At 46.5% G+C, this 9,211-nt stretch overlaps 1 protein-coding gene across 2 annotated transcripts in view; it reads right to left on the reverse strand.

Moving 5' to 3' along the window:
- Positions 1-630, reverse strand: part of LOC121459113 (myomesin-1) — a 126,783-nt gene extending 126,153 nt beyond the window's left edge. Inside the window, exon 1 of one of the 2 annotated variants that reach the window (XM_041668634.1) lies at positions 484-630. The gene's annotated coding sequence lies outside the window, so the exon portion shown is untranslated. The remainder of the gene's footprint in view (positions 1-483) is intronic. The other variant, XM_041668633.1, reaches the window with a different exon arrangement.
- Positions 631-9,211: the final 8,581 nt, after the last annotated feature.

Here is a 9,211-nt window from a genome sequence, read left to right on the forward strand (position 1 = left end):
TGACAATTACCTACAGGAGGCAATAATTTCAGGGTCACAGTGCCAGGTCTGCCACCTCTCTAGTACCCCACCATTTTCAAGTCAGAAATAACACAGTGCACTTGAGAGTTCACCCACACTGGAGCATGCGCTAGTGGCTTTGAAGGGAATTTGTGTGCATCTGGCCTAATTTGCACTAGGGGATGGAGACAGATCTGTAGGCATGCAGAGGAGGGAAAACACCTCACTACTTCCTGTCCCTCGTCCAGTCCAGATTCCAACCAGACCGCTGAACTATAACTTGGAGTTGAATCTGAAACAATATGATCTTATAGTTCCAGCAATGGCAGCTTCATTTCAAAAGAATACAGTGACACAGCAAAATGGCACGGGCCCCAGCAGGCACCCTGCGGCCCCGCTCTCCCTTCCCCTGCATTGCCCTGCTGAGCTGAGAAGACAGACATAAACTACCGAGTGCATTTGCCGCCTGTGTGTCACACTTACCAGTCTCTGGGGCAGAGATGGCCGGGGGATATTCCACTGCTGTGGCCAAGGAGCAGGAGGAGAGAATGAAGACCCTAGGTGGCTGAATCCCAGAGAAAGTTAAGAGGCAGGGCTAGAGGCAGGATCAGGGGGCCAGTTCAAAAATAATGCATGTGGTCAGGCAGCAGAATGTCAGGGCCCCACAGGCAGCCTTTTATGGCCAAGAAGGCAGATAAATATAGCAGCACAAGGGAGGGTAGTCCCAGACCCAGAAGAGACGAAGCAGTACAGCAAGAAGTTGCACGAGCAGTAGGATTAGGCTGATGGTTCCATGAATCTGGCCTGATAAAAGCAAATAAAGCAGTTTCACTGGGTTACATGGCCGTGTCCAATATAACTTTATTGCTTTATATTTAAAAGTGCAAAACAAGTGGCTTGTGTTTATAGCTAAAAACAGGTGTAGGAATCTGATCCTCAAAATGGACTTCATGGAATTTTACTGCCAAGATGTGGGCTTTGTGTGCACCGCTGGTAACACATATACCACAGGGGCAAAAGGCACAGCGTGAAAGAAAGAACTCGAGGCTGACCCAGCGTACCACGTGCTGGCCATTTCACTTCACGATGAACACTCCTTGTTCCTCTCGGTTCAAGAAAATTGACAAAATGCATCAGAGCTTCAGATGTAAACATTTACTTCCTTGTTTCTTAGCAAAACCCTCAGGAAAAGGAATTCATTATTGTGTCCTTCCAAACTCAAGGACAGGGACAGCCCAACTAACTCGTTCTTTGTTCCCAACCAATTCTGCTTCTTCAACGGTAAGAGGAAGAAGGGGCTCAGCCTGACAGCACAGGTTCCCTCCCCAGACTCCATGTGAAAAGAAGTCTGGAGCAATGGTTCACATCCGTAATTCCAGAACACTATAGAGCCTATAGCCCCAGGAGTCCTACAGCGAGATGACAGACAGATGTTGATGCCTGCTGCTACACCATACAGAAATATGGGCCTACAGACAGGACGACCACCATGAAGCTGGTGGGTCAGCGGACCTGAAATACTCAGCCAAGCTGAACAAGACAAACACCCCAGCTGAGTGAAAGGAAGAACCAACCCCAGCAAGCTGTCTCTCCCACTCTCACACACAGACACACAGCACACACACTAACTGAACGGAAAATACGCAACTACATCTATAAACTGCAGAAACCATTTGCTTCAAGAACTCTCATCAGGTTTGCCTCGCAGAATGCCTAGAGACTTTTCTGGTATATGCGGTTCATTGAGACCACATTGTCTATAAAACATACTTTAATTCAAGTCGGGCGGTGGTGGCACACGCCTTTAAACCCAGCACTAGGGAGGCAGAGGCAGGTGGATCTCCGTGAGTTCCAGGCCACCATGGTCTCCAGAGTGAGTTCCAAGACAGCCAGGGCTACACAGAGAATCCCTGTCTCAAACAAACAAGCAAACAAAAAACCATAAATAAATAAACAAACAAATAAATAAATAGTACTTTAATTCTATAATTCCACTCCTCTATATTCAGAGAGAGACAAGAATTCTAGCTAGTTTCTTCTCTTAAGGAAACGCCTGGTTTTAAGGCAGATATAGATTTTCTCTTTAATTTAACTGGAAGAATGCTGGCATTTTCTGAGTATAAAATGATGAGTGACTGCAGACAAAATAGATGTCTAAGCTTTATTTAGGCCCTAGCACTCGGCCAGCTCGCGTTCACTTTACAGCAGCACACAAAGTAATCAGTGGCAGACCATCACTCTCTGCATGAGGGGGGAATGAAAGAAACATTGTTAAGAAGTGAAATGTGAAGAAAACAATTAAGAACCAAATTCCACCTAAAATAAGAAAGCTATTTCCTAGGCTTAAACTAAAACTCACATATCTACAATATGAAAAAAGGAAAATGAAAATATGATAAAAATGAAAGGAAAGTCTGCATCTATTCAGTTAAGTGCATGAAGCATTTGCTGAAAACCCCTGCGTGGGCTGCACCCAGCACACCGAGGCACACACAGCGCAGCACAGCACACCGAGGCACACACAGCACACCGAGGCACACACAGCACACCAAGGCACACCGAGGCACACACAGCACACCGAGGCACACACAGCGCAGCACACCGAGGCACAGCGCAGCACACCGAGGCACACACAGCACACTGAGCACAGCACACCGAGGCACACACAGCACAGCACACCCAGCACACTGAGCACAGCACAGCACACCGAGGCACACACAGCACACCGAGGCACACACAGCACACCGAGGCACACACAGCACAGCACACCGAGGCACACACAGCACAGCACACCGAGGCACACACAGCACACCGAGGCACACACAGCACACCGAGGCACAGCGCAGCACACTGCAGAGTGAAAAGATCCCTAGAGACAATTACATGGTGGTGGACTCAGTGACACGATGCAGTAAGGACGTGGCACAGGAAGAAAACATGATTCTCGGTTAGAGCTTCATAAAGCAACATCTAAATGATTCCCTCACCTTTACCAGATGAGAACAAAGAGGGAAATCTAACGTTATGCTGGGAAAGGGGAAGAAAAATAACTGATACAGGCCCTGTGGTTAAAAATTTCCAAATTCTAAGCCCAATCTCTCCAATGCAGATCATCTAAACATAAGAAAAATCTTAAGTGAATTACCGGGTTTTTTGAAGGCTGCAGTTGGAATAACCTACAATTGTAGGGTAACTAGCTTGTATCCCCACTAGCTTAAATTTGCCGTGTGTGTGTATGTGTGTGTGTGTGTGTGTGTGTGTGTGTGTGGTGTGTGCACACACCGCACATACATCTACGTGCGTGTAGGGAGGGTGGGTCTTGAGTATCTGATGTCTTACCTTGCTGCTCATTGAATGCTTCAAGAACCACGTCATGCCTCTAGGCTTTAAAGCTGCATTCCTTCTCAAGCGGTCTCTAGATGGAGTTTCTGGGCTTTTGATCTAGAAGGTGACTGACCTACTCTGTCCTCACTCATAAACTGAGCAGCATACCTTAGGAAGGAACAGTTTATTCTCAAAAGGAAACTGCTTGGAATTGATATCTCACCTCTGACATGCCCCTTCTTTGGTGCTGTTTTGTTTTTAACCTCTGATGTCCCTGAAAACAATCCAGAAATGTGTTTGTGTTACCATTTAAGGCTGTGGGTTGCAAGCAGTGGAGTGAGGAGGTGTGGAAGAGGGGCCGTGGGAATAGTGAGAGGACTGGGCCTAGAATTCTTTCCAGAAGCCAAGTTTCACCCAGTTATTAAATGAACCAGTTCTGAACTAGATCTGGATCTAAAATTAGAACTAGTTATCTGAGCAGTGGCAATGTGAAGCCAACCGTCTCCCATCAGGCCCTGCAGGCTGCAAATGTCCTGAGCAAGTTCCCTCTGAACTAGGCAGAAGGGAAGGACTTCTGGAAAAGAGCAAACCTGTGATGGTACAGCACCCAGGTCCTGTCCACTGCCATGTCTCTGGAGTAGACTCTGCCACCAGTAAGCTCAAGCAATCCCAAAGAGGCCTTGGTTTTCTGTGGAATGCTTTACTCATGCCTTCAAATATTAATTTCTTTCTGTTCTTTCCTGGGCCTGCACTTCCTTCTCTCACTTCTTTCCCCCATCACAAGAACCTTTACTCTGCCTCTCCAGACCCTCGGTATTAACTGTTGCTCACTGCTATGACAAAATGCCTAAAGTAAAAAGCTTGCCTGGGCTCACAGCTCGAGGCATGGCCTGTCATGAGAGGGAGGCACAGTGACAGGAACATGAAGCCACTGGTCACGTATGTTCACAGTCAGAAAGCAGAGAGAGAAAAGCATGCTGTCGGCTGGCTTTCTCCTTTTCACTCAGTCTGGGACTCCAGACCATGGGATGGTGTCACTCACATTCAAGGTGAGTCTTTGCTACTCAGTTAAACCTTTCTGGTAACATCCTTAAAGACACACTCAGAAGTGTGTTTTTATGGTGACCCAGAAGTGTGTTTCTGTAGTGACCCAGAGGCATGCTTCTATGGTAACCCAGAGGTGTTTTTCTATAGTGGAAATGTACTTCTATGGTGACCCAAAGGTGTGTTTCTATGGTGACCCAGAGGTGTGTTTCTATAGTGACCCAGAGATATGTTTCTATGGTGATTCTAATTCCTGCCAATTTGACAACAAATATTAATTATCATACTATGCATGTTTGCTTCAAGAGGGAAGCTCTTGGTTGCTAAGTTGAATCTGGCCCAGGACTGTTGGCCAAGTCAGCAGAGGCAGATAAAATATTTCTGCACAAGCAGCAAAAGGGTGGGTAGTCAGGGGCACTGATGGAAACTCTTACTGAGGCAGAGGTGAAGGAGTGACCTTGGCTTCTGCCACCACCCTAGATCCAAAATGTAATTGATGGAGGAGGGTCATTTATCTATGTGTTACTTTCATTGGTTAATAAAGAGACTGCCTTGGCCTTTTAATAGGGCAGAAAATTAGGTGGACAGAGTAGACAGAATAGAATGCTGGGAAGAAGGCAATGAGGCAGACGCCATAGCTCTCCTCTCTGAGATGGATGCAGGTTAGAATCTTCCCGATAAGCCACCACTTTGTGGTGCTCCACAAATTACTAGATATGGGTTAAAGCAAGATATGAGAGTTAGCCAAGAAGAGGCTAGAGATAATGGGCCAGGCAGTGTTTAAAAGAATACAGTTTCCGTGTTATTATTTTTGGGGCATAAGCTAGCCAGGCGGCTGGGAGCCAGGTGGCAGGAAAGCAGCCCACTGCTCCTTCTACATGTAATGGTCTGTCCTGTTCCTTTAAGAGACAAGCCCCACCATGAGGGGCATTGGGGCATTGGGTCCAGGCCGGGAGCCATGAGGCAGGTAAGAGACAGACAGATAGGCACACCATGCAGAGTGAGGTTAGATATTTATATTTACTTAGTGGGTTATAGAAGAGAAGAGGAAAGGGGAGAGGTAGAAGGGGTACAAGGAGGGGGGGAGAAGAGGAGAAGCTACCTCTTTAGAAGAGAGATAAAAAAGAAGGAAGGAAGGTCCACTTGCCTCAGGGGACTGGGGGGAGTGGGTGGGGCTTGTCTCTTAAAGGGACAAGACAGACCATTACACAAACCCTGGCCTTGACACCTCTCTTCCTAGACTACACTGTCTGGGGGCAAATGAGGGCAGAGATATGGGACAATATCTTTCTTAGTTTTTTTGTTTGTTTGGTTGGTTGGTTTTTTTTTTGTTTGTTTGTTTGTTTGTTTTTGAGACAGGGGTTTCCCTGTATAGCAGCCCTGACTGTCCTGGAACTTGCTATATAGACCAGGCTGGCCTCAAAATCACAGAGATCTACCTGCCTCTGCCTCCCGAGTACTGGGATTAAAGGTGTGCACCACCACCACCTGGCTTGTGGGGCAATGTCTTAAATGGTAAGCAGGTTCCATGCCCTGAACATCAACTACCTATAATATACTCTAAGATACTCTAATATACCCCTAAGATAATGAGAAAGTAACTACACTATGTTTTAACCTTGATCCATGCCCTTCTGCTCACACCACACTCATCTGCTCACACCATGCCCTTCTGCTCACATCACGCCCTTCTGCTCACACCATGACCTTCTGCTCACACCACGCCCTTCTGCTCACACCACGCCCTTCTGCTCACACCACGCCCTTCTGCTCACACCACACCCTTCTGCTCACACCATGCCCTTCTGCTCACACCATGCCCTTCTCCTCTCACCACGCCCTTCTGCTCACACCACGCCCTTCTGCTTACACCACGCCCTTCTGCTCTCACCACACCCTTCTGCTCTCACCACGCCCTTCTGCTCTCACCACGCCCTTCTGCTCACACCACGCCCTTCTGCTCTCACCACGCCCTTCTGCTCACACCATGCCCTTCTGCTCACACCACGCCCTTCTGCTCTCACCACGCCCTTCTGCTCTCACCACGCCCTTCTGCTCACACCACGCCCTTCTGCTCACACCACGCCCTTCTGCTCACACCACGCCCTTCTGCTCACACCACGCCCTTCTGCTCACACCACGCCCTTCTGCTCACACCACGCCCTTCTGCTCATACCACGCCCTTCTGCTCTCACCATGCCCTTCAGCTCTCACCACGCCCTTGTGCTCACCACTGATAAATGAAGGGCTCTGTGCATGTTGAGTTCTCCTGTGGCTAAACACTAATCTGCTTGGCTCTTTCCTTTTCTCTTTCACTTTGCCCCAACCCCCTTCCTGTGATTCTGACAGAATCTTTGCTTGACTCGGGCTGTAATGTTTTCCTCTCATTATCAACTAATGTGTGTCATCAAATAACATGCTTGAATTCCAGAGACAGAAAATTACAAAATGTGGCATTTTGAGAAGCCTGATGACTTCATCACTGTTTCCACACAAAGGCATTAGCAATTAGAACCACATTTCACTCATGAATCCCTTTATTTTCCAGACTAACCGACACATTACATGTAATTTGTCAGAATTATTGAGAGCTGTGATCCACTCATGCGTCAGTACTAAGACACACTGTCTGAAAGCCTGGGCACTGTGATGAACTACAGTAAACCAGGTCCTGAAGCCAAGGCAAAATCAGGGCTACAGCTGGGGGCCCAGGACATGTGCAGACAGCTCATTCCTTCTTCTGTCCCTTAGAACCTTCCCAGGGCCCCTCCTTAGCACAGTGTAGGGAATCTTGGCATTGGAGCCCGCCTACTCCTCCAGCCCCACCCCCTCTGTTTCCCTAACTGCTCCTGAGCTCCAACCACAGGTAAGTCCTTGCGATTCCCCTAGCTCTGGGGCTTGAATGCCTCAGTCCCTCCAATGAGCCATCCTCTCAGTTTGCCTACCACGTGCACACTTCTTTCCTGGCTTCACTTCCCCTCCTTGGGGACTCCTTGTCATCCCCTTGGGGAAATGTCCCCAATCCCACTAGACTGTGATATGATATGATATGATATGATATATATATAATATGTATAAGTGATATATATATATATCATATGATATGTAAACAGTGTGTTTGTGTTTCTGTTTCCTGTGCTATGAATTACCTACAGACAGAAGCTGGTCTCTCTGTATAGGACTCCCAGTATCTAGCATGTCTCTTGACATATAATGGCTCTTTGATAAGGAACCAGGAACTACTCAGAGATGGGAAAAAGAAGAACAATGAAACAGCCAGGCCCAGGAGCAACAGACAAGTAACAGATCAGCTTTCAGTACTATCTGCCTTGTTTGTCTCCAGAGCTGGTGATGGAGCCAGCCAAACCACTATGGGCTGGGCCTATCTCTAAGAGTCAGATTCATGGAGACAGAACCGTGGTGGTGTATTTAATGGGTGTGAAATTTTGGTTGGGAGAGGTGAAAAGTTCTAGAGATGAGTGAGAGCAGCATACTTCATGCCACAAAGCAGTAAAATGGCCAGTTCACCACCTATGAGTACTGGATGCTCAGAGCCCCACCCTTCTAACAGATGGACTTGCCTCTAGTAAATCCGAGAAGGGCAACAAAGAGCTGTGCTCCCCCAAAAGGAGGCAACAGTACCAGCAGAAACAATTGCTGCTCTGCATAAGGGGCAGTGTGGACCCTGGTCACTGTGGTTATCAAGCTGCATGCATTCCTTTCCATCCTGCCCATAGCCATCCGTTTAGTAGTATTGCCGAACGCATCGTATTACTCCTGTACTTTGTTGCCTAGTCTAAATGCTAAGCACATGGGTGCTTCTGGGATTTGCAATTGGAAGGAGGCAGTAGGTAAATCTTCATTTTCACCTAGGTCTTCCATCACCCATGTTTTCTTCTGTGAGGCCTTTTAATCTCTCTGGTTCTTGTATTTTCTCAGGCCCCTTGATAGGGAGGAGCAAGAGCAATTCTCTTTCCTGGATACATGTTAGGCTCATCTGAGCAGCTCTAAACCATACTTAGGACAAGGCTGTATTCTAGAACAATTAACTGGGAATCTTTGGAATGGACATGAATGCTTTTTAAAAGCTCCAAAATGATTCCGGCATGAAACATAAGAGGGAAAAATCATCTCACCTCTTTTAGTTCTAAAGTCACAAAAGTCTGGAACTAAAAAGAAAGCTACAAATACCTGTACAAACAAAAGTTTCTTTTTCAATTATTTCCTTAGGAAGTGTTTTTCCAGATGGTATTATGAGTTCCAGGGTATGTTTTACGAGACTGCCATTTGGAAAAATCAGGCTGATGTATAGTGCCAGAAACCAAATGTACCATACTGTTACTCAGTACTCCATTAATAATACAATGTTGCCCAGTGTGGTGACATGCACTTATAATAGGAGCAATCACTGAGGTTGAAGCAGGAAGATCATGAGTTCAAGGCTAGCTTGTCTCAAAAGCAAAAGCCAAAAAAAAAAAAAGAGAATGTTTGGATTATTTTGTCAAACATTCAATAGATGTAAGAGACATCTATTTTTAAATGTATTATAAATTTCTTTGCGGGGCTGGAAATCCTGTTTGGATTTCCTCCTGGGTGACATATTTTTTCAAAATATATGTGAGTTATGTTGATTTATAGGTGGATTTTTTTATATCACCATTAAGCTGTTATAAACGGCCATCGTTGCTGAGAACTCCTGTATATTGCATACCATACTGGTTCTTTACAAAAACAAATGTTAACTTTTTTTAAAACCAAATCTCTCCGGGCAGTGGTGGTGCACACCTTTAATCCCAGCACTTGGGAGGCAGAAGCAGGCAGATCTCTGTGAGTTTGAGACTAG

This window comes from Microtus oregoni, unplaced genomic scaffold, assembly GCF_018167655.1.
Source record: "Microtus oregoni isolate MIOR12 unplaced genomic scaffold, Mior012 000018F_ref0000195, whole genome shotgun sequence".
Taxonomy (NCBI): Eukaryota; Metazoa; Chordata; class Mammalia; order Rodentia; family Cricetidae; genus Microtus; species Microtus oregoni.